The sequence below is a fragment of the Lissotriton helveticus genome, chromosome 5_1 (assembly GCF_964261635.1).
Source record: "Lissotriton helveticus chromosome 5_1, aLisHel1.1, whole genome shotgun sequence".
Taxonomy (NCBI): domain Eukaryota; kingdom Metazoa; phylum Chordata; class Amphibia; order Caudata; family Salamandridae; genus Lissotriton; species Lissotriton helveticus.
The window spans coordinates 2,139,565,439-2,139,591,227 of NC_136065.1; the positions used below are offsets into that span (position 1 = coordinate 2,139,565,439).

Below are 25,789 nucleotides of genomic sequence, written 5' to 3' on the forward strand. Positions count from 1 at the left end.
TCCCAACTTAGACAACTGCTTTGTAAAAGGCAGATACAATGCGGGACGCTGTAAATCCCTTCAAAGTGACCGTATCCGTTCACCAGCGCTTGGGTCTCAGAGCGAACCAGTCAAAGTCAACTTCAGTCCCCGTCCATTAGTTGGGAGCGATTCTATACCAGCATAGGGACAAGAGTGGATCCTTCGGAGGAGAGGCTGCCCTATACTCATCTGAGGTGTCAAACACTGCTACAGACAAGACATCCCAGGGCAGTCAGATATCATCCTTACTCGGGTCCAAGACATCGTGCATCTCTAGAGTTCCGGATGACCAGCTGCAGATGAGACCACTACAACAGTGCTTGGAAAAATCGGTGGTGCCAATATTGAGGCAGTTGAGAAGACAGCTTGAGTCTCGCACAATCTGCAGGTCGATCTCCTCCTTGGTAGTGCCAATCGAGCGATCGTATAAAAGGAATCCTCTTTTATCCGATCATTATAACTCAAGCCACGGTGACCAGAACTTCCGAGCTTGGTTGGGAGGTCTTCAAAAACAAGTAGTATGGACGGAGAAAGAGAAGGTCTAGCGCATTAACCTGCTGGAATTGAGGGCAGTCGATCTGGCTCTCAAGTCTTTTCTTCCAAGCGTCAAGAGGAACGTCCTTATTGTACGGACGGCCAACACAACTACGATGCATTATCTCGACAAGCAGGGAGGAACGAGATCCAGTGTGCCGTCTCTCGGAGCACGAATGATACTGAAACGCTCGATTGCCAGGAACCTGCACATCTCAACAATCCATTTTCCTGAAGTCAAAAGCTTAGAAGCAGAATCTCTCGGACAGATGTTCCGAGAAAAACATGATTGGGTATGAATTGACGCAGTAATATGAGTGAGGAGTGAGGATTTCCTCAGATAGATCATTGTGCCAAAGCAGAAACAAAAATGCTGAAACTTTGCCTCCAGGTTGTACCATCTGAACACTCTGGCGAATGTCCCATTGACGAGCTGGTTGAAGACGTTTGTGGCCATATTTCCTCTGGTATCCAGAAGTCCCTCTGTCATCAGTTAACTGGCAAGAAAGATAGCTTAAATCTAGTGATTGCACTGGAATGACCATGTCAATAGTGATCCGCTGACCTACATCTTTCAGACACAGACACAGGAGGCCGGTGTGCCAGCTGGATCGACTGTTGAAGTTCGTGGTACAGACCCTTCATCCCATCCTTCCGCTGCCGAACCTGGCAGATCGACTCCTAAACTTATATAATTTAGGCATTTAAATTTTTCAAAGGATTCCACAGACATATATTTAAGGAAGGCAGGAGTCTATTCACCAGGGTGTCGGTGCTTTCAAATGGAAGAGTTTCTGAATCTGGTGTCTCTAGTAGAATACTGGCTCATCCAGATGCCAGAAAGAAGAGGTGCGCCCGATCCGCTCTCTGTGGCAAGGGCTGGGCGGCAGTTTTCTTAGTTAAATGCCAAAGTTCACAGGTTTTCATTACCAGTCTGTAGAAGTGCCATGAAGCTAATCCTATTCTCCTCCACACCGAGACTATGACTTCTAAATGTAACAGAAATCACAGCAACCCACCCAGAGGAGGAGAAAAGGTTTAGGGGAAGAGAGAGAAAACTTTTTATTTTTTTTACCTAAAGTAACTTCAAATTTACTAAAACAGTTTTGTCCATTAACACATGAACTTCCAGTTGCAGACACAAAAATAATTGTTTGTTTTATAAAATACACATTTATCAACCTCATAACTTGGTTTTGGATATGTTCTGGTAAATGCAGGCACAGGTAAATCCTTGATTTTAAGAATGCTTCTTTTCTCCAGATCATCCATTTCCTTCAGTAACAGGGCTACATTGTATCTTAGCTCTTGAAACCTTGAAACTGGAACCTCAAAGCGATGAGCTGTCCCATTGGAAAGCCTCAGCTGCATCAATATGGAAGGCTGCAAGGCATGGGCCAATGAGCTTGTCGAAATCGCCACATCAACTCTCCACCTTAAATCTTCAATGCCAGGTAACCGGGTTTCTTGGTTTACTGCAGCATCTTCAAGAACTTGGCGTCTGTTTCCAAAGATGACGCTGGTTGGATCCACAATGAATTCTTCCGGTATCCTCAGCTCCTTCAGATCTTCTTTGAATACATCTTGTTTAAGAGTAGACATTGGAAGTCGAAGGGCCTCCTTTCGTACCTTCAACAACCTGAAAGCCCAACACTCCCTCCCAGAAAGTGAACTGTATAACTTCCTAGCCATCAAAACTGCAATCACAAAATCGAACTTAGCCAAACACAGACCCTCGATCTTCCACTACATGGACACATTAAATGCAAGCGGCTATCAGGTGGCACACCTGTATAAACTTCTTCGCCCCACCTCCACCAAACTTAACACCAAAAACACCAAGGGCCATGTAGGTAATTCTATTTTACCACTTCTTAAATACCGAATTTTACCGATTCGGTATTTAAGAAGTGGTAAAATAGAGGGGGGGGGGTGTAGGTATTTCAGAATCGGTAAATACCGAATTGTTAAGATTCGGTATTTACCAATTCGGTAATGCCCATTGATTCCTATGGGCCTTGAAGCCCATAGGAATCAATGGGCAATACCGAATCGGTATTTACCGATTTGGTAAATACCGATTCCAGCAAGGGTGCAGTGGGTGTCACTCTGACACCCTCTAGCACCCCAAATACAGGCATGTGTGCCATGTGGCACACAGACATGCCCTAAGGGCATGTCTGTCTGTCACATGGCATAGGTGTGCATGCACACATGTGCATGCACACCTGGATTCGGTATTTTACCACCCAATTGGATTGGGTGGTAAAATACCGAATCTGTAAGGCTTTAGGGACTCTGAAGAGTCCCACCTACATCTGGCTGTTACCGAATCGGTAAAAATACCGATTCTGTATTTTACCGATTCGGTACATTTACCAATTCGGTAAATTTACCGAATCAGTAAAATAGGCCCCCTTCATCACAAATACCCATTTACCGGTCAGTAACGGCCAAAATCGGCCGTTACCGGTCGGTAAATGGCCTCCTACATCTGGCCCCAAATACTGGGAAGAGCAACTAGGTACCAAAGTCGCAGAAAAAGAACTAGAAGCCTTCTGGGCAGCCTCATCAAAAAACATAGTATCGCCGGTGCTAGTACAGACGAAATTCTGGCTATTCCACCAAGCGTACTGGACACCAGCACGCCTAGCATCGATCGGGTTTAAAGAAAATGATAGATGCTGGAACTGCGACACAGAAAAGGGTGATCTCGCACACCTCATATGTCACTGCAGCAAAATCAACAAATTCTGGGGGAGGGTAACCGAATTCATTAACCAAACAATAGGCTGCACTATTGACCGAAGGTTTGCCACAACCACTACTGCCCATATCACAACAGACGTTCCCACCCAACACGACAGACTCCTCCAAGACTTCCTCTTGACTACAGCGGTGAAAACGATCTCAGCCAAATGGAAAAACACCTCCAAAGTCACATTCAAGTGATGGCTGAATTGGGTAACATTCCTCAGAGGAGCAGACAACACCGCACTCAGACACACACCATGGAAAAACCCAAATAGGAAAATGTGGGAGAAACTGGACGCATACCTAAATACATACAAGCCGCCATGAAGACCAAAGAAAGACCCAGTCAAAAAAGATCCCAATTTGACCGGCCGACCTGAGAACAAGATCTACCCATCAAGTATATGTTCTATGTTTTATGTTAAGTTTAATGTTCCAACGATGAAGCAATCAAACGCAACAACCGAAGTTCGAAATGTAGCACGTGCGGTAAACAGGGGGAAGATATAAGCAAACCCGCAGTAACCAATGTTAACGCCCACAAACATTCAACTGTAGTATGTCATGGTCCTTTGTTTATTGTTTACTTCTGTAACATGTAAATACCAATAAAAATGTGAAATATATAAAAAAAAGAAGAGTGTATCAGCCCGCAATGATGAAACTGAGCTGCTCCTCTGACAATGTTTCATTGATTCCTTACAGTCCTTGCCTTCAAGTCCACCCAAAACAGCCTTCATGATCTTCCTGAATATGTCGTGATGCAGATCCCGCCAATATCTAGCCATTGCCTCTTCCTCAGAGGGTATCCGAGCGAAAACTATGATTCGAGGCTTGTTACACTTCCTTCGGAACTGTTTTGGAAGTCTGCAATGAAACAATACCAGGTTAGAAAAGAACCTTGTAACATTCAAATCATGTACCATCCTTTCACCTAATTACCTCAAGTAACAAGTCCTCTAACTCAGTCCTTTCTTCTCAAAAAGTTAATGAATTCTCTCACTGGAAATGTAAGAAAACCATGGTCATTTGTCCTCTTAAAAATCCTCGCGTGTAGTTTTTGTGCACAACTCTTATGAACTTATTAGAGAGTTCAATGCACGAGTTCATTCCATTCTTGTAAATCCAGGGACAATGCTGACACGTACAATGTTGATGATGAGAACAGGAGAAACACAAGCTACAAATGCTCCGAAATACAAAATGTGATAGAGAATAGTACACAAACAAAAAGATACATTTATACAAGGCCTTGAAAATGGTAATGACCATGCTAACAATCTGAGTCGACAAGAAAGTGCAAAATAGGACATCAAAGTTCCAATCCAATGCTCCTTGGAAGTGGCGAGGCTCTGAATTCACTCTCTTTTTACACAACCACAATGCAAGATAGAAGCCATATCCAAAATCCCGCTTCCCGGGAGATTCCAGTTAGTTTGGGTTTTTGGCGTGGCGTTCATTGCCACGCACACAACCTTTCCTCCGATTCTATCATCCTCATCTCTCGCTCTTCAATTGGGTAAGCATTTAACAATCACCATTTGGACTTTCATTTCCTGGAACTCGACTAATATTAAAACTGCTATAACGTGTATCTATGATAAGAAGGATACATCTGACACCCAATACCACTTAAATAAAAATGCCTTAAAAAAAACTATTTTTCAAGGCCTCTGTTGTTAAGCATTTGTCTTCAATTGTGGGAGTTAAAAATGCCTTTACTGTGTCAGGAGACCTTGCCCTCCAAGGAAATTAAATACTGTACTTTCAAAATTGATGTGTCCTCTTTTTAAACCTATCCATAAGGCACCTACAACATATTTCCTGGAAAGCAGCTTTCCTGGTCGGCATCAATTTCAGGCTCTGCACTTTTAGACACAGTATACAGTTGCCATACATTTATTTATTTATTTATAAAGTTTTATATAGCGCGAACATGATCCCGAGGGATTTCAGAGCGCTTCACAATTACGGGTGATCAGGGTTAGGCAGGCGTCAAATACATATCAAAGGGAAACCGTTACAACGGGTGCAACACAGCAGCACAATAGTTAATAAAAAAAAAAAAATAGCGGGACTGGAAGGGGAAGAAAAGGTTAAGTAAGGGGATATAGTACAGCCGTACAAGAGATGAAGGTGTAAGTTCAAAGATAAAGTTGTAATGAGATAAAGTTGTAATGAGATAACGTTGTAATGAGATAAAGTATTGTAATGAGGTAAAGTTGTAATGAGATAAAGTTGTAATGAGAACTCATCCAAGTTTTCTACCAAAAGTAGAGTCAGAGTTCCATGTCAATCAAACTATCCCCCTGCCCACTTCCTTCCAGAATCCACTCTTCCAGCAGAGCGGGCTTTATATACTCTGGGTGTTAAAGGGTATTTAAGTTCTAACCCAAGAAAATGACAAACATTTGATAATAAGGTCATCTTTTTGTTAACTATGGATCCACTTATGGTTTTGTCGATTTCATTCAATTCCATTTTGAGGTGCAATACCTCTTGTTTTCTTTTATGTACATAAATGCCGATGGGACTTTGTTTTGGTAAGCCTAAAGCCCATTCAACAAGACTTAAAGCGACTAATGCTGCTTTATTTAGAAATACTTCAATTTCTCGTACATGTAAAGCAGTCACCCACCTGGAAGTCCATGTAGAGCTTTATCAGACATTACTGTCAGGAGTCAGACTATAGAGCAGATACCCTGGGGCGCCAAACCTCACTATGATCTCTGGTACCAGGGTGCTTCTTTATTCTTTGTCTCTTTCTATACCTATAGACACTTATAACTTTACACACATACCACACGCGCACATACACACAGAGACACACACACACACGCACACACACAAACACATGCAAACATCCACACACACAAACACACACACGCGCACACATCCACATGCACACACATACATAAACACACATCCACGAACACACACACACACCCATACACACACACATATGTTTAGTTATAAGTGCTCCAGGATCCTGCATGTGTGTGGGACAATTCAGTGCTTTGGACTACAATGAAGTTTCCCGTGGAGGATTACTATTCCATTGTCAGAGACAGAAATATTGTGTCCTGAATATAATTTACAAAAATATCACACCCCTGGAGTTAATTATAGAAACTCTACAAACAGTGGGACAATAATTTTGTAAACAACAATTAGGGCCCATTAGTTCTGCCAGACGAAGCTTCTGCTAACCATATTCTGGCCCACAACTCTGTTTTAAGAGACTTGCCACTATTAACAATAAACAATAGCACTTAAAATTCTGAACTTATGTTATGCTTGCTGATTGCAATCTTTTTTAATTGGAGCGAATCTTCCCTTTGTTTCACAATGTTGCTACTTTAGGATAATTAACAAGCTCATATAAACGATGTATCTAGGAACGATGCAGGTGGAGTTACATAAAATCACTTTTAAATATTACACACATTCCCCTCTATAATTCAACCTAGATCTTGCATTGAGGAGGGCACTTAAGGCTGGTCATATGACCTGGGGGGTGGGTCCTAACAGTATTTTGGGGTGCTCTGTACCATGTGACACACAGGTGTGCCCTCATTACATCTGATCCACAGACAAGGTGGACAGAACATTTATAAGTGATTGCAACCCTTAGTATAAATGTGTGCAGTCACCTTATAGAATTCTTCAAGGTTAGCACAGTCCAGGACAAATGTTTGTACAGATATCCCGGCGCTCAAAAGTAACTTTTCTTATCTATATTTGATCAAAGCAAAATACCTTGTATATTCTCCAAATATCACTGGCAGTAAACAAGTTCAGGTTCTCAAAATTGAATGATGTTTAATTCAAAGCTATATTTAAAACAACAATGAGGAATAACATTCAAAAGACTAAGATCGGTGGTCATGTCCTCTTCTTCTTGGTCCAGATGAGCGACAGCCGACACGTGTTTCATCACGTCGAGTGACTTTCTCAAGGCTTTACCCTAATTCAGAAGGGTATCGGATACGACATATTTACTAGATTCGCGAAGTCTTCAATCATGTGCGGCAGTAACCAAGGATTTTTCAATTACACATACAGGATCCACCCAATTTATCGTAAAAGTGCCTGCACAGTGGGTCCGATAAGCCTCACATCAGAGGATTCTGTATGCTGACACGTAGTTAATAGTAGTGTAATTGGTGATAGAGCCAATAGTTTAAAGGCTATTCCAATGTGTCGCCATGGTTAACGCATTGTGAAAATGTTTCATACGAGTAGAGAAGATTATCCTGTTTGTACTTCTTGTGCAACATCTAACGTGTATAAAAACCAGGCTGGCTATGATAGGCCTCGTATCTTCTCCATCCGAAGGACGAACGGCGTGGACTCCCCAGGACACGTCCTTATATGTGCTTGAGGTGCGCTTCCCTTACATTACTACCAGTAAGTGTTGTTAAAACCTCCTACTTTGAGATAGCAGAATCAAAGGAAATGAAGTAAGAACATATCTTTTTTGCTGTTCTCCACTTCCATCTTGAACCCCATCGTTCAGGTCCCTTGTTTGTTGCTGCAACTCCACCGAGACACCAAACAACTCCACTGTCACCAGGATCTAAGTTCGGCAACTGTCTTACTATGAATCGTGTGTTGACAATGACTGTAGCCTCATGGATTTTCGCATTGCTCTTTTTCTGATGTGTTATGCAGTAGTGTTCATTTTCCAATTCATCAAGGTCATTTGAACGCACCTGAATTTGCACTTTAAATAAAATATTGTTGATGTGGTGGTTGTGGGTGTGCATTCAATAGCGTGTGTATGTTGTTTGGGAGGCATGCAGTATTTAGGAAAAACGGGAATAAACATTACATACATATCTTTTTGAGGCAAACACACAATAATGTGTATGTGCTTACCCACAAACGAGTTGTAGGGGCAATTGCGAGACATCAGCGACTTTCTCATAGCAGACCAGTAGCCCCTGCCATTAAGGTTTATGTGGGAAAAGCCTTGCCTTCGTCTCTTTATGGGGCGGAACTGTGGGGATTTGAAAACCTCACAGACCTAGTGAGATCTGAGAATACGTTTTTTAGAGATCTGGTCTCGCTCCCTCCATCGACCCCACTAGTCCCGCTCCGCTATGACTATGGAAAACATCCAATTAACGAAATAGCAAGGTTACGCCCCTTATTATTCTGGGTGCGCCTGAGAAGGACCCCAGAACTGTGCAACTACGCTTCTGCCTTGACCGAATTAGTCCGCCTAGATAAGGGCCACAAGATAAAGTGGATATCTAAACTGAAACAGCTTGTGGGGGATATCGGACTGGCAGAACATGACCTGGGGTACACAACAGAATAGGGCAAATATGAAATTGGTCCAGATAACGCGTGGCATCTCTAGGATGGCGAATACATCATCACATTGTCCATTTGGTCCTGTCATCCAGATCTACAAATCCTAGGCAAGGGGGGCAGTCACCTATGGGGGTGAGTTGTGGGGCCATACCTCTGCCAAAAACCTAACAAGCACGGAAAATAAATTCATCAGGCAATTGGCAGCTCTCCCACCAAGTACCCCGTTACTCCCACTGAGAATGGATTTGGGTATCAGACCAATTGCAGAAGAACTGGGTCTTAAACCACTAACCTTCTGGCGACGTTTATGGAGCAGCCAAGATCTTATCAACTACAGAATGGAGCTCCAGGAGTTCTTAACTTTACCAAAAGCCTCCAACATCCCATGGCTTGGATACATAAAAAGTTCCTGCGAGAGCCTGGACCTACCGGAGCTTTGGACTGATCCGGTAAATGCAAGCACCAGCTCCACTCCGCCAGCCTTTCCTCGCCTTTGCCGCTGTCCCCTGCATCCAACGAACAACCTCAGGTGGCAGATCCTTCTCCTACCTCGCCGCCAAGACCTGGAACACCCTCCCCACCCACCTACGGCAGACCGAAGACCTACTCGCCTTCAGAAGACTCCTTAAGACCTGGCTCTTCGAACAGTAGCAGCACCCCCCTCCTCTCCCCATAGCGCCTTGAGACCCTCACGGGTAAGTAGCGCGCTTTACAAGTACTCTGATTGTTTGATTGATTGAAAATGGGAAATTTGTCATATTCCGTTTTTAAAACCTCGATGTCAAAGTTCCTTTTAGGATGTCAGAGACAGCACCCTCCGCAGCACCTATAGCAGAGGAGGCAGTATAAAACAATACCATAAACCCATATCACATCTCTTGCTTTGAAGCTGCGAAAACCATGCAATAGAATGACAGTCAAATCTGCGGCAGTCGATGATGTCAGGTAATAATATTAATAACCCGGTATTTGTAAAGTGCGAACTAATCACCCCTAGGAGTCTCAAGGTGCTGGGGCCATCGGGAAAATTAAGCAAGGTATTGCCTAGAGTCACATGGTGCTGGGTTGAGCTGCCGCCGGAGCCGGGGATCAAACCGACAGCCCCGTGCCACGGAGTCAGCCATCCTGGTCACTGCGCCACACCTGATGTGAGCTGAAAGTGGCTATCAGAGCATTTCCAATGGCAGAGTCCATGCACAGGGGGTCAGAAGTTATGAGCAGTTACAGAGGCCTTTTTAGGATCATAGTGAGGTTTACTTTGTTTGACCAAAGTTTCCAGGATGGAAGCTCTTGGTGTCTCTGCAGCTTTGCACCGTACACATTTTCTTTCCTCTACTTTCTTGTGTTGTGTATTGGGGTGCACCATCGAGAGTGCTGCATTGGGGTGCACGTCCACTGCCTATCTGCCAGTGTTCTACATTTAAGGACACACCTCAGATGCAGCACTGGGCTGCACCATGGAAAGTGCTGCAATGGAGCAAACCTCCAAGGACGACACAGACTCTTGCCTGGAGTTTTGCATTTAGGTACCTACCTTAGATGCGGCACTGGGCTGCACCATCGAGTGCTGCATCGAGTGCGCCTCCATGGCGTCTACTGTGGGTGAAGGTCATGAGTTCTGCAGTTGGTGTAGCTTCAAAGCCTCCTCTTACTCCAGAGGATTTCAAGATGGACGGGATTCTTTAGCCTCTCCAGGACTCTCAGGCAGCCTTCGAATATAAGATAGATACACTGGCAGTGAAGACCAGCTTATTGGGGGGGATCAGCACAAGCTGGGTAAGGACACTGAAGGCTCAGTAACACAGCTAACTCCTGAGATTGCAATACCTGAAACTGACACTGAGGAGGGCGGCCACCGTACCCTTATCAGCACCACCTTAAACACCACCCCCACCTGACCCCAACTACAGCCACACTAATTACCACCTCTCCACCCTGAACACCACCACTCTAACTACAACTCTGTGCATCACCACAACCCTAAACACCATCACCCTAACCACCACCACCTCTCCACCCTGGCCACCAACACTCTAATCACCACTCTAAGCATCACCACAACCCTAAGCACCATCACCCTAACCACCACCACCTCTCCACCCTGACCACCACCAGTCTAATCACCACTCTAAGCATCACCACGACCCTAAACACCATCACCCTAACCACCTCTTCACCCTGACCACCACCACTCTAATCACCACTCTAAGCATCACCACAACCCTAAACACCACCACAATAACCACCACCACCTGACCCCAACTACAGCCATCCTAATTACCACCTCTTCACCCTGACTACCACCACTCTAACTACAACTCTATGCATCACCACAACCCTAAACACCATCACCCTAACCATCACCACCTCTTCACCTTGACCATCACCACTCTAATCACCACTCTAAGCATCACCACGACCCTAAACACCATCACCCTAACCACAACAACCTCTCCACCCTGACCACCACCACCCTGACCACCACTCTATGCATCACCACAACCCTAAACACCACTACACTAATCGCCACCATCACCAACCTAACTACAACCACCACCACCCTAACCACAATCACCAATCTACCCTAACCACCGCCATCACTACCCTACCACCACCCTAACCACCACTATACCATAACCATCACCACCATCCTAACAACCATCATCCCAACCACCACCACCCTAACCACTACTCTGAGCATCACCACAACCCTAAACACCACCACACTAATCACCACCGCCACCAACCATGGGCGCCCGCAGAAATGTTTCCGGGGGGGCAAAATGTTTACTTCATCACTCGCCTTCCAGGGGGGGGCAACATTTTAACTTTATCACCCGCCTTCAAGGCAAGTTAAAGGCAGAGGGCCCATTGTCATTCTTTATGTGATGATCAGCAGCAGACAGAATGACAATGGGCCACGCCACAGTCTGCTTGAGGTCGGGTAGGGGCTGCTGCAGCCTCCAGAGTTCAAAGAGAAGTGTGAGAGGCCCAAGTGAGAGATCATTTAAACTCCTGGGGCTTCTCGCAGGGGAACAGCCTGTTGTAATGGTGAAAATTACTGACCAAAGGCGTCTGTCAAAGTCATGGGACCGGCGATCCAGGGGGGGGGGCAAGCGCTCCCCCTTGCCCTCCCCTGCCGACGCCCATGCCACCAACCTAACTACAACCACCATCACCCTAACCACATGACCAACCTACCCTAACCACCGCCATCACTACCCTACCACCACCCTAACCACCACTATACCCTAACCATCACCACCATCCTAACAACCATCATCCCCACCACTACCACCCTAACCACCACTCTAAGCATCACCACAACCCTAAACACCACCACACTAATCACCACCGCCACCAACTTAACTACAACCACCACCACCCTAAACACAATCACCAATCTATGCTTACCACAATCGCCATCATACCCTAACCACCACCACTACCCTACCACCATTACCACCAACCTAACAACCATCATTCCAACCACCATCAGAATCCTAACCAGCACGAACACCCTAACCGCCACCAACCAGCCCTAACCACCACCACTAGCCTACTCTAACCAGGAAACATCCTTTACCACGAAACTTGTACAACGCGGTACCATTACCACGCAGGTTTTACAACGCAAGTCGTTACAACGACTTGCGCTGGAGGGCGCTGTAGGATAGGGAATAGTTTAATTTACTATCCAACTCCTTCCCTACTATCTACGGGGACTGGAGTTGGAATAGTAAATTAAACTATTCACTATCCAGCGCCCCCCAACGCAAGTCGTTGTAACGACTTGCGTTGTAAAACCTGCGTGGTAACGGTACGCGTTGTAAAAGCACGTGTTGTCCCGTCAAACATCCACTCTAACCACCACCATACCCTAACTATCACCATCTCAACTACCACTACCCTAACCGCCACCACTACCCGACCCTAACCACCACCACCCTAACCATCACCGCCTTTATTTACCACCCTAACCACCACACACTACCTTAAAAACCACCACTCTACCATAACCACCACCCTAACCACCCTACCCACCAACACCCCCTACACACCACTGCCCTATCCTAATCACAATCACTCTAACCACGACCACCCTAACAAACACCACTACCTTCAACCTACCCACCACCACCACCAAGTAAAGTTATGTCAGAGATTAAGAAACATTTACACATTGTATATAGCTATGTAACGACTGGCACCAAGATAGAGTCTCTACCAGATAAGGTGTTACCGAGAGTAAGTAACTTGTTCGTCTAATAGAGACTTGTAACTGCAGATTCCTTACCTTAGAATAGATACCCAAGCAATGCTTCCCCCAGAGGTGGGTCTCCATTCTAAATCAAAAAGTCCTGTAGGACTGAACAGGAAAAGTGCTTGTCGTGACCAAACTGACTGTCCAGGCAGAAGTGTTTGGTAAACGTGTGTAAGGATGCCCACGTTACTGCCTGACAGATATCCAGGACAGGAACTCTGCGGGCTAAGACAGTGGTCACAGCCTCAGCTCTGTTGGAATGAGCATGCAAACACTCAGGGGGCTGTTCCTTGGCCAATGCGTAGCAGATCTTAATGCAGAGCATGATCCATCGGGAGATGGTCCGTTCCTACACACACTTCCGCTTCTTACCTCCTACATAAACCACAGAGTTGAATGTCCATCTGAAAGTCTTTTGTAGGGTCTAAATGGAACAACAATGTTCTTTTTGGATCCATATGGTGTCTCCTCTTCTTTAGAGGGATGAGGAGGAGCAAAGAAGTCAGGCGTGTTTTGGCCTACCTGGAAGAGAGTCACAATCTTTAGAGGGAAGGAGGCACGTGTCAGGAGGACCAACTTGTCCAGGTAGAAGGTGGTGTATAGAGGGTGTGCTGAGCACGCCTGTAATTCGCTGACCCTCCTGGCCAATGTTATGGCCGCTAGAACGGCAGTTTTGATGGTCAAGAGTCTAAGAGGGCAAGTGGTGCCCACATCAAGAAGGTGAGAACCAGATTCAGATCCCGCTGGGTCATGATGAATGGCCTGGGGGGGGAGCATGTGCTGGAAACCTTTAAGAAACCTCGCCAGAAGAGGTGACTTAAATAATGGCCTGGCAACCTCAAAAAAGGCAAAATGGATAAAACATAACCTTTAACTGTATCCAGAGAGGGCCTGCTGGGCTAAAGAGAGAACAAATAGAAGAAGCTGGGGTCAATTTTGTGGAAATCACACCACGTCACAAACGTATCCCAATGGCAGGCGTATACCGCATATACCGCGGCCAGAAGAATATCACAGACTTCAGGAGGAAGGTAAAAAGCTGTCAACTCTTGTTGCTCACTCTCCATGCATGAAGGTGAAGGATGCACAGGTTTGAGTGCAGAAGCCTCCCCTGTTGCTGTGATAGAAGATCCTTTCAGAGGGACAGCCTGATCGGTGGACCGATGGACATACTCAACAGCTCAGGATACCAGTCTCTCTGTGCCCAACCCGGAGCCACAAGAATAACTTGGGTCCGGTTGTTCCTCGTCTTCTTAAGAACTCTAGGCAGTAGTGGTATTAGTGGCTGAAAGGCATACAGGAAGTTTGAGCTTCACTCGAGACGAAAAGCGTCTTCGAGTGGGAGTCACCTTGGAAACTCCAGCCCGCAAAACTGCTGACATTGCATACTCTCAGCTGAGGCGAATAGATCTGACCAAGGTTCTGTTGTGTAGTTCCTAGGAGTCCCTCAGGACCTGCGCGTTTTGGATGGCCTAAACGGAGGGCTGAGTCCCCCAACTGCTTCCGGACACCCCCACAGGATCTGTCAGCCGTTAGACCAGCTGGCTCTACAGTGCCACTACCACCCCTCTGTATTCTACAGAGATGTATGTAGTCCCTGGTAACCGCTGAACATGACAACCCTGATTCCTCAGGGATCGTGGAAAATAGTACAGTACGTTTCGCTCAGACACTCGTGCTTGCTTTCTCTCGGATAATACACTGGATGGTGATTATGATGTTTCAATAAGAATTTATTGGTCCAGCGACAGCATTCTGTAAAACATATCTGCTGCGACAATCAGGAGACAGAAGCATACAAAAGAGGTTGCTAGTACCAATATAGTAAATAGTAGATACATTTCTACCATAGTGCTAATAAGATGAACAGAAGCAGTTCTGATAAAAAGGCAGTCAGGTGTGACTTCGGCATGTTGATAGTGAACTCCAGCGAGTGCAGAAGGTTCGCCGTAGTCTGGGAGACGAATGCCGGGGGGGGCGAGCCTGCCTTAAATCACCAATCGTGGCAGGCAGGACCGACAGACATGTGGAAATATATGTCCTGGAAATCCAGTGTTACCATCCAGTCTCCAGGGCAGACAGAGCAAGTGTGCAAGTGTGAGCATCTTGAATTTCTCTTTTTAAGGAAGATATTGAAAGGGCGCGGGCCTATGATAGAACAAAGGCCTCTGTCCTTTTTGGGCACCAGAAAGTAACCGGAATAGCAACCACGGCCTACTTCTACTGCCAGCACTCTCTCAATGGCTCCTTTGGCCAAGACAGCCGACACTTCCTGACGAAGCAAGAAGGGGTGGTCCTCCATCAGCCAGTCATACGTTGGTGGCATGGGTGGAGGGTGCGCACTAAGTAATTCGCCTAAATGTACCTAGCCGAACCTGGATGTGTAGGTGTATGTATGGGCATCCTAGAAACCCCTAGGGATGAACCAGCTTCCTCACCTGATGGTTTAGAACTAAGGACATAGTCTTTGCATCGAGGATGACAACCCACAAGGGATGTCAGCACTTTGTGTAACCTGCAAACCTGACAGGAATCCCCTCAGGAGTTACAAGTACACAAAATGGCTGCCTTAGGAAGCCCAGTACGGTGGCTCCTAATGACCAAAAAGATACCTTGAAAGGGCCATGTCATTGACATAGCCAGGGAGGGTTCTAGAACCTTCTGGCTCGTGCTGGCATCCTAGGGCACTGGCTATAAAAGGCCCAGTCCCTGGCGGCCATGTTGGAGAAGAATGTCAAAGAACACCAGAAGAAGAGGACTTGACCCCAGATTGACACCTGCCCTGTTAACCCCCAGAGGCAGCTGATAGTTCAGGCAGAAGAGCAGCAGAGGTTGCTGGCGTGGACCCTGACTGGCGTTCCAGTCAGAAGCGTGAGCAGTGACCTCTAGCCTTCAGCGCCTGGTCAGCGAGTGCCCAATTGCCCCTCAGAGACTTTGGCCATAGTTAGAGCCTCCCCGCCCCCCAGTGGTGAGATCGCAACTGCAACTCTTAAAAGTGCCACCTTCAACTTAAGTGCCTCCTGGCGGGCGTTCGGACGTCTCCGAACCCACCGCTGTCGACGCGCTGTTTGTGGATAGAAGGTGAGGTGCTGCGCTGGGGCGGGGAAAGGCTGGCCTTCATTTGGGCGAGATTACTGTCTCTGCCCTGCCCGAGTGACTTGGGAGCTGGTGTGTGGGCGGGAACCCCCCTGTGAGTGAGCTCGGAGGGAGGATCGCGGAGCCCCTGGAACCCCCCTTCGCCCTTGGGAGAAGTGCCATACTGACTGGAGCGCTTACCGGCGCCGCCGAAGTGAGGTGGGCCGTCTCTACCCCTGAAGTTGCCGCGTTGTTGTGGAACTGTGATGCGGTCTCATTTTGAACTGTGCGCGCAGGTGTTTTGGCCCCTCCGGCAGCCCGTTCGATGGTCCCAAGACTCGTGAACTGGAGCCGCCTTCGGAAACCCCGCCTGCGCTGACAGAAGCGCACAGACTCCTCCGGCAGCAGTAGCATTGAACCGGCTGGCCGCGGAGTGTAATTGCCGTAGTCATTTTATGCCTTTATCTTCCAGATATACGCGCAATGAGTTGTGAGTGCAACTAAGGGATTATCACGCGTATCTTGTGCCCAGAGAGCCCGAACCCGTGAACACTTCAAAAACTGTAAGAGTACGCATTCCGCATTGAATGACAAACGTAATGTGTTTACCCTGAAAGTGATTAATTAGTGGCAGCGATACCAGAATGACCCTGTGATATTTATGTGAAACGATCAGTATCTAACCTGCTAGGAAACTGTCCAGTCATTGCTGATATTTATTCCAGTCATTGCTGATATTTATTCCAGTCATTGCTGATATTTATTCCAGTCATTGCGGATATTTATTCCAGTCATTGCTGATATTTATTCTAATGTATTGAATCCTGATATTTATCCAGTATATTTATTTATTAGAGTCCAACTATTTATTCCTGAGAAACCAGTACACAGCTAATCAAACCCATGTAAGAAATGTGAATGTGATTCCCTAAGTGAATTTCCTTCAAACCCAGAGAACCTTTACATAAACGAAACGTATTTTTCTATAACAGTGGTGTGGTGTCCTTCTTTTTGTGTGGTGTGCAGGGAGTTATTATTTGGTCATAGCCGGCTTAACACAACAGCCTTCTACCGCCTTGTCACTCAAGCCAAGCTACCCCCCTTTGTGCTGGGCTTGCCTATCGCAGGTCCAACATAAAATTGGTGCTCAGCGGGTGGGATTGTGAGCCGTGCTTGTTTTGAACCCCATAATAATTCAGTGTGCACCACAGGTACACACCCGGAGTTTTCTCCTAGCGGCCCTCAAATTCAACGTTTTGCTTTTTCCAAATTCTTTCCTGGAGGTGGGTGGAAGTGACCCTCAAAGTTCTTATCCTGGTCACCTACTTCGGGGTGGTGGTCCACACTTTTCACTGACAAGATGGAATTCGAAATGTCAGAGCTGGAGACCTATACTGTGGCCCAGCTCAAGGATTTCTGTCAGGAGAGGTGAGTGTTTAAGTGTTTGTCAGGCGAGGGGCCAAAAGAGAGGAGCTCCGTACTAGTCTGCGAGCATGGGTGGAAGCACACACGGAGGGAACGGTGGAAGAGGAGGAATCGGACAGAGGTACTGTCATTGATAGGACTGCGGAATGTCCCCCAGGGGTGGGTGAGATGTCAATCAGCCCCAAGGCAACCTCGCGGGAGGGCAGCAGTGTGTCATCGAGAGGGTTGTCAGAAACCGAGTTAGCTGACAGGAGAGAGGAAAGACTGTTAAGGTGGGAAATAGCAAAAATGGAGTTGGAAGAAAGGAGGGAGGGGAGGAGGTTGGAACATGAGTCCAAGCTGGAGATGGAAAGGAAAAGGATGGAACACGAGTTCAAGCTACGAGAACTTGAGTTCCAGGCCTCTAACATCACTCCGAAGGGTGTCGAGTCAAAGGAATTTGCCAGGGAGCCCAGGCCCCATTTACCCAAGGACGTAGGTAGACAGCAAACTTACTTGCCCCCGTAAGCTTGCTGAGGAGGCGGAAATTTGGGCGAGTACCCGAGTGTCCACGAAGGGGACTGGAGGAGATTCTCAGAAGTCCGGACAGGGCGCTCCCCAGAGGAAAGAGGGGGGAGATAATAAGAAAGAGTTCTCCAAAGGTCCCCAAAATAACTTTAAGGGGAAAAACACCTTTTCTAACTCTAAGGCTAACCCGCAGAAGAACCCTAACCCTGGCCAGAGTCAGCAGCCAAGGGTTGTCCATTGCTTTGAGTGCGGTGGGATTGGACATTACAAAGGAGACCCGAAATGCCCAAAGAGACCACCCCCTCCCACTGGAGGAAAGGCCCCGGGAGTCGCTAGTGTAGCGCTCGGGGAGGAGATGTCCTTAAGTAAGGGAAGGGAGTGGGTGGGAGTCACCTAAGTGTCCCTGGGTGATCGGGAGATGGTTCCAAAGATCCAGGTGCCCGCGAATACTACCAAGTATGGGCAGTGGATCACCATCAATGGCCATAGAGGGGAAGCTCTGAGAGATACAGGAGCCAGTATGACTATGGTAAGGAGTCATCTGGTGTCCTCGGAGCAGGTGATGCCAGGCGTACTTCATCCAGCCGCAATGGCTGACGGCAGAATGGGTCACTATCCTGTGGCCGAGGTTCCCTTTGAGTGGGGAGGGGTTGCAGGTCCGCTTCGAGTCGCCGTAAGCCCCGCCGTGCCAGTCGATTGTTTGCTGGGCAATGATATGGAGCACAATGCTTGGAAGGAGGTGGAATACCGGACTCATTCTGAGATGCTGGGTACACCTGATTGGGCCTGTGTGAGTACCAGGTCGGCGACTGCTCGAGAGGAGAAGTCGCAGGGGTCGGAGTCTGGAACAATGGCCCGCCCCGTAGCTGCTGATGAGGGAGCATGTCGAGGACAGGAGGAGCCTGCCTCGACGTCCGTGCCCCGTGAGGCGGATAGGCCACCTGCGGAGGTGGACCCGGAGTCCACGGAGGAGGACATGGTTCCGTTGGAGAACTTACCTATCCCCGCTGATTGGCGAGTGGAGGGAGGTCCGTCCAGGGAGGAACTGAGCAAGGGACAAAGGGAATGTCCCTCCCTCGAGGGTCTGAGGCAACAGGCTGAAGCCCAAGCAGCGGGTAACGAGTCTGGGAACTATCATGTTTACTGGGAGGATGGCCTTCTCTACAGTGAACCCAGGGCGCCAGTGCACGGATTGTCACGGGCCCTGGTAGTCCCACAGTGTTACCGAGCCTTCCTGTTAGAGTTGGCTCATGAGATTCCCTTGGCAGGACACTTGGGTCAGGACAAGACCTTTGCCAGGCTTGTCCCCCACTTTTATTGGCCTCGAATGAGGGTGGCGTCCGACGCATACTGTCGGTCGTGTGTGTCATGCCAAGCCAGTGGGAAAACAGGGATGAAGCTGAAAGCTCCCCTGGAACCACTTCCCGTCGTTGGCACCCCCTTTGAAAGGGTGGGCATCGACATTGCTGGGCCCCTAGATCCACCGACAACCTCCGGTCACAGGTTTATCCTGGTACTGGTGGATCATGCCACAAGGTATCCAGAGGCAATTCCTCTGAGAACCATCACTGCACCGGTGGGTGGCAAAGGCCCTGATGGGGATCTTTACCCGAGTGGGTTTCCCCAAGGAAGTTGTGTCTGATAGGGGGACCAACTTCATGTCAGCATACATGCGGGCAATGTGGAAGGAGTGTGGAGTGACCTACCGGTTCACCACTCCTTATCACCCACAGGCCAATGGCCTTGTGGAAAGATTCAACAAGACGTTGAAGGGTATGATCAGAAGTCTACCCGAAAGCCTGCGGAGGAAATGGGACGTCCTCCTACCCTGTTTACTTTTTTCTTACAGGGAAGTGCCGCAGAAGGGAGTGGGCTTCAGCCCCTTCGAGCTTTTGTACGGGCACCCTGTACGTGGACCTCTCAGCCTGGTGAGGGACTCCTGGGAAAAGTCTCCCCGGAAAGTTCCCCAGGATGTGGTGAGCTACATGCTGGCCTTCCGGAGCCAAATGGCTAAGTTGTGGAAGCAAGCTTCTGACAACTTGGAAGCCAGCCAGGCAGTGATGAAAGCGTGGTACGACCACAACGCTCACCCAGTGGAGCTGGAGCCTGGACAGAAGGTGTGGGTGACGGAGCCGGGAGAGCTGAGCACTCTTCAGGACCGTCGGACAGGCCCCTATGAGGTATTGGAAAAGATGGGCAAGTCTACCTACCTGGTGGACGTCAAGACCCCACGGCATCCCCATAGGGTGCTGCATGCCAATCGCCTCAAGCCCCACTATGAGAGGCCCGAAGTCATGTTAATCATGGTGACTGATGGATCGGAGGAAGAGGACACTGAGCCTCTCCCCGACCTGTTTGCGTCTCAAGAGAAGGATGGGTCAGTGGGGGGAGTGAAACTCTCACCATCCCTAACTCTGGAGCAGCAGGAGGAATGTCGCCAGGTCTTGGGGTCATTCTCTCCACTGTTCTCCCTTGTCCCGGGTAAGACCCATCTGTGTGTTCATGACGTGGACACCGGTGACAGCCCACCTGTGAAGTCTAAGTCTTACCGGCTGTCGGACAAGGTGAAGGCCAGCATCCGAAGCGAAGTAGCTAAGATGCTGGAGCTCGGAGTCATTGAACCATCGAATAGCCCTTGGTCTAGCCCGGTGGTTTTAGTTCCCAAAGCTGCACCACCTGGCACCACGCCAGAATTGCGATTCTGCGTGGACTATCGAGGACTCAATTCGGTCACGAAGACCGATGCTCATCCGATCCCTCGGGCGGATGAACTAATTGACCGGTTGGGAGCTGCCCAATATCTGAGTACCATTGACCTCACAGCAGGGTACTGGCAGATTCCCATGACTGATGGAGCAAAGGAAAGGTCAGCCTTCTCCACACCTGATGGACACTACCAGTTCTGTGTGATGCCCTTTGGGCTCAAGAACGCTCCTGCAACATTCCAGCGACTGGTGAACACGATCCTCACTGGGAAGGAATCCTTCTCTGCTGCTTACCTGGACGACATTGCCGTCTTCAGTAGCAGGTGGGAGGATCACTTGCAGCACCTGCAAGACATTCTCCAGGCCCTGGAACAAGCTGGTCTGACGATCAAGGCCAGCAAGTGTCAGATTGGGCAGGGGTCGGTGGTGTCCATAGGTCACTTGGTGGGCCGGGGAACGGTGCAACCCCTTCAGGCAAAGATTGAGGCAATCGTGGCCTGGGAACCCCCAAGACCCAGACTGAGGTCCGAGCCTTCCTGGGCCTCACAGGTTACTACAGACGGTTCGTGAAGGGGTATGGAACTATCGTGGCTCCCCTTACTGAACTCACGGCCAAGAAGCAACCCAGGAGAGTCATCTGGACCGAGGCTTGCCAACGAGTCTTCGACACCCTGAAACAAGCATTGTGCAATGCTCCAATTTTGAAGGCTCCAGATTTCTCAAAGGAATTCATTGTCCAGACAGACGCATCCGACATTGGCATTGGGGCGGTGCTATCGCAACTCAATGAAGAGGGTCTGGATCAACCCGTGGTCTTCCTGTCATGGAGACTACTTCCCCGGGAACAGAGATGGAGTACCATTGAGCGGGAAGCCTTTGCGGTGGTCTGGGCACTGAAGAAGCTGCGACCATACCTGTTTGGTTCGCACTTCCTGGTTCAGACAGACCACCGACCCCTTCGTTGGCTCATGCAGATGAAGGGGGAAAACCCAAAACTGTTGAGGTGGTCTATCTCCCTACAGGGAATGGACTTTCGGGTGAAACATCGGCCCAGAGCTGACCACGCCAATGCAGACGGTCTCTCCAGGTATTTCCGCCTTAGTATTGAGAACTCCCAAGGGGTTGGGTAGCTCTCCCCACTTTCAGCTGGGGGGAACGCGTGTTTGACCTGTCTGCTTCTGAGAGTCCCCTCACACTATGATTTATTTTGTTCCCCCGTGCCTCCTAAAATGTGTCGCTTTTTCTTTGTCTACCAGGACCTTTTTGTGTGTTGTCTAATGGGGCTAGATGCTCTTTGATGCCCAGTTGCTCACCAAGTTCCTTGCACCTATGTACAAGGCGCCTGACGGAACCGGTGGCATAACCAACTGGGGTTGTCAACCCTAAAATGGTTTTATCTCTAGGAGGGCTTTGTCCTACGGGTCCTGGCTGGACAATATATATAGTATCAACAAACAAGAATGCCAGGGCTCAAGTTCAACTCACAACCGCTTTTTATTTAGCTGGTGTGTACCTTCTTTTCATTGATTCCGAAGGTTTATTGTTTTCATTTCAACATTTTCAAAATTCAAAATTATTCACATATAAATTGTGCTACAGAGGATTAAACTTTCCATCAATAGTCAAAACGATACAGACATAAGTCATAAATAACAATACTTTCGAAAAATGAACAGATCATCACATTCATAAATAGTTGCACTTTCACTATTTCAACAAGAAAACAAACTCAATTTGTGTACACCTTAAAGTATTCAGGTACAGGTCCTTGTGACCAAGCAAATTTAATTGTTAGGACCTAACACATTGGGCCATATAATTTCGGTTAAGTCGCCCTATGTTCGTGTGCAAACCCATGGAATTTAGGTTGCCTTTGAGACAGCCGAACAGCCGACGCGTTTCCAAACCCTTTGTTCAGTTAATAGGGTTCTTCCTCAGGGCTGAGCTGTTTACCTGTGGTGTAAAATTGAGGGACATTTAGTATCTCCTATTCTCGAGTGTTCATTTGACCAGTATTAAGACAGTAAAACATGCGAGATTTACCTCTTATTGTATGTTGGTATTCACTATGATTTTGTGGACACAGGGCATCTGGTTCCTTAGTTATCACCCTTTCCTAAACAATAAAATTAAAGGCGGGTGTTCTTGTAAGTTTTTGTCTTGGAATGTATCTGTATACATCTCGTGTCCATATTTACGCTATGCCAGCACTTACTTGTTTTGAGATTTGGTGCGCCCACTTGGTTAAAATACCCGTTGGTGGAAATCTTTAGGCGTTATACAGTGTTTTCATCTGCTGGAATAAAGGGTTTGAATCAATACAATGTTCCAGTGACCGATTTGTTAGTTACCCGGTCTGCAACAGTGGGACTTACATTTTGTGGCGAGGAAGTCTCATGTACGGCTCCACTATCTGCTGTGGATCGCGTGTCTATTGGCTTGTTGCTTCCTTTCCTTCTTAACTTAAATCGAGGCATTGATCAAGGCAATAGAAGATAATCACACTGTGACGGAAGCAAAAGCTCTACTTGAAAAAATTGACAAGGAAATTGCAACATTTAGAGATAACACCATCAACTTTAGGTCCAACAAATTTGAGAAAGACGTTAAGGCCTTCAAAATTGAGTCAGTTTATCCATACCTTAAAGAGGATTACTATACCCAAATAGAATCACGACGAGCATTATCACAATACCAAGGAAGGTCCAAAAATAGATTCACAACTTTTTCAGAGAGTTCATCCTCTGAATCTGCAAGTGATTCAGACCCAAGAGAAGGCCCGTCCAAACGCAATAATCCTTTTTTAGAGAAAGGCGAAGGCAGAGGCAGAGTCAGATTCAAACCTCAGCCCCAACCATGGGAAATGAGAACACGAAGAACCCAGTACAAAACGTAAACCTCACCTCCATAGTAAATATATCGAACAAAGAATTAACTATACATGAAAAGTCTGTTCTAGAATTAGGTCTCAAATTTGTGCCAACAACTAATACCGACCTAACGAATTTGAAAATAGAAGCTCTAGAGTTTTGCCGGAAACTTAGATTAAAGGCATTTTTCCATAACAGAGAGGACACCAGAGTAGCAGAACCCTCGAATCTTTCTAACAAATCCACATTTGTTCCCCCTACCTACACAATTCCCAAGGCGCCTTTGAACAAATCGTTCTATCCTCCATCACACAGTTGAGTCAACAAAAAATGTTTCTGAAGAGGAACATTACCAGAGAGCAACAAACGGCATTGAACAATCTCCGTAACGACGATTCCATAGTGGTTAAACCCGCTGACAAGGGGGGCGCACTAGTGGTCTGGGCTAAGGAAAAATACATTGCTGAAGCGAATAACCATATTAAAAACACTGATTGGTACAGAGAAGTGAAAGAAGATCCAACTTCACAAATAAGAGCTGAGATCCAAACAAAACTCATAGAGGGTCGTGATAAGGGGATACTAGGAACAAAGGAATTTCAATATCTGGACAAAAAGAGTTCACGCATTCCGGTTATTTATTTTCTGCCGAAAATACATAAAAACTTAACTGAACCACCCGGCAGACCAATAGTCTCCGGGTGTGATTCCTTATTAGAACCATTGGCCAAATATGTGGATGTGTTCCTAAAACCTTTTCTGCCAAAAGTGACATCGTACCTCAAAGACACTACGGACTTTATTAACAAGGTTGAAGGGGTCTCATTCGATGATATTCAGGAACTGATGGTATCCTTCGATGTCACCTCCCTTTATACCCAAATCCCTCAGGAAGAGGGATTGGAAGCAATGGAGTACTACTTAGATACACGCCCCAGACCACAAAGAGTCCCCACGGACTTCATTATTGACTTGGCAAGGATCGCCCTCAAAAGAAACTACTTCAGGTTCATGGACACGTTCTACGTGCAGGTGAAGGGGACCGCCATGGGGTGTCCTTATGCCCCGGAGATGGCGGTCCTCTTCATGGCCCTGTATGAGGAACGCTACATCTTCCAGAACAACCCATTTAAACAAAACATAACAACATGGTATCGTTTCATTGACGATATCTGGTGTCAATGGAAAGGGTCTGAAGAAATGTTGGCCCAATTCCATCAGTGGCTCAACACCAGACACCCAGACATAAAGTTTACAATGACACACAGCAGAACATCTCTAACCTTTCTTGACGTAGTAGTTTTTCCCAACGAAAACAAATTGACAACTACTTTACATCGAAAAAACACGGATAAAAACACCATCTTACATTATGCAAGCTATCACCCCAAAAGTTTAAAATCCAATCTACCATACGGACAAATGCTGAGAATTCGCCGCAATTGTTCTCGAAAGGAAGACTTCATAATACACTCCCAAATACTCAGTGAACAATTAAGGGACAGAGGTTATCCCTCTAAACTATTAAAACATTCAACCACACGGGCTTGGTACACGCCAAGAGAAGAATTACTGAAAAGGAAAGAGACCAAACCTCTTGAAAGGCCGGTCTGTGTGACAACATTCGGCCCATATACGAACAAACTGAAGTCCATCATTCTAAAGAACTGGCACTTGATTACGAATTCGGAAGTCCCAATGGCGAAACCATTGTTCGCCCTAAAGAAGAACAAAAGTATTGCTCAACATATTGTAAGAGCTGATTTGGGAGTCAGCAAAGCCAAAGCAGACTTGCGTACGCTATGGAAACTACCACCAATAACGGGTCATCACAAATGTGGCTCGTGCGTGTCTTGCCCCAACACACTGGAAGGGGAGGAATTTCAATTCAACAATATGCGTTGACGCATAAAGAATTCTCGAATTGCAAAACAAGCAACGTAATATACGCAATAATGTGCCCGTGTCCCAAGCTATACATTGGGAAAACTACTCAAAAAGTAAACCAGCGAATAGCACAACACAGATCTAGAATCAGACACAGAGTGTTGACCGCTCCAATGGTACAACACTTTGTGGAACAACAACACACTGAGACAGATTTTAAATGGACAGTACTAACAGCCATGAAAGTTCCCCCTAGAGGAGGAAACATTGATGCCATGTTGTTGAAAAAAGAAGCTTATTTAATTTTAAAATTCAACTGTGTGGTGGATGGGTTGAATGAAATGTCGGAATTACAAAGATCTAATTACTGAGCCCCCTCTACACCACTCCCAGAAAATATGCACCATTCCGCAATTAATCATGCC

General features: G+C 47.1%; 1 pseudogene; it reads right to left on the reverse strand.

Annotated features, from left to right (window-relative positions):
* Positions 1 to 1,668: 1,668 nt before the first annotated feature.
* The window catches only part of LOC144752879 (COMM domain-containing protein 5-like), a 130,131-nt pseudogene continuing 106,010 nt past the window's right edge, over positions 1,669 to 25,789 (reverse strand).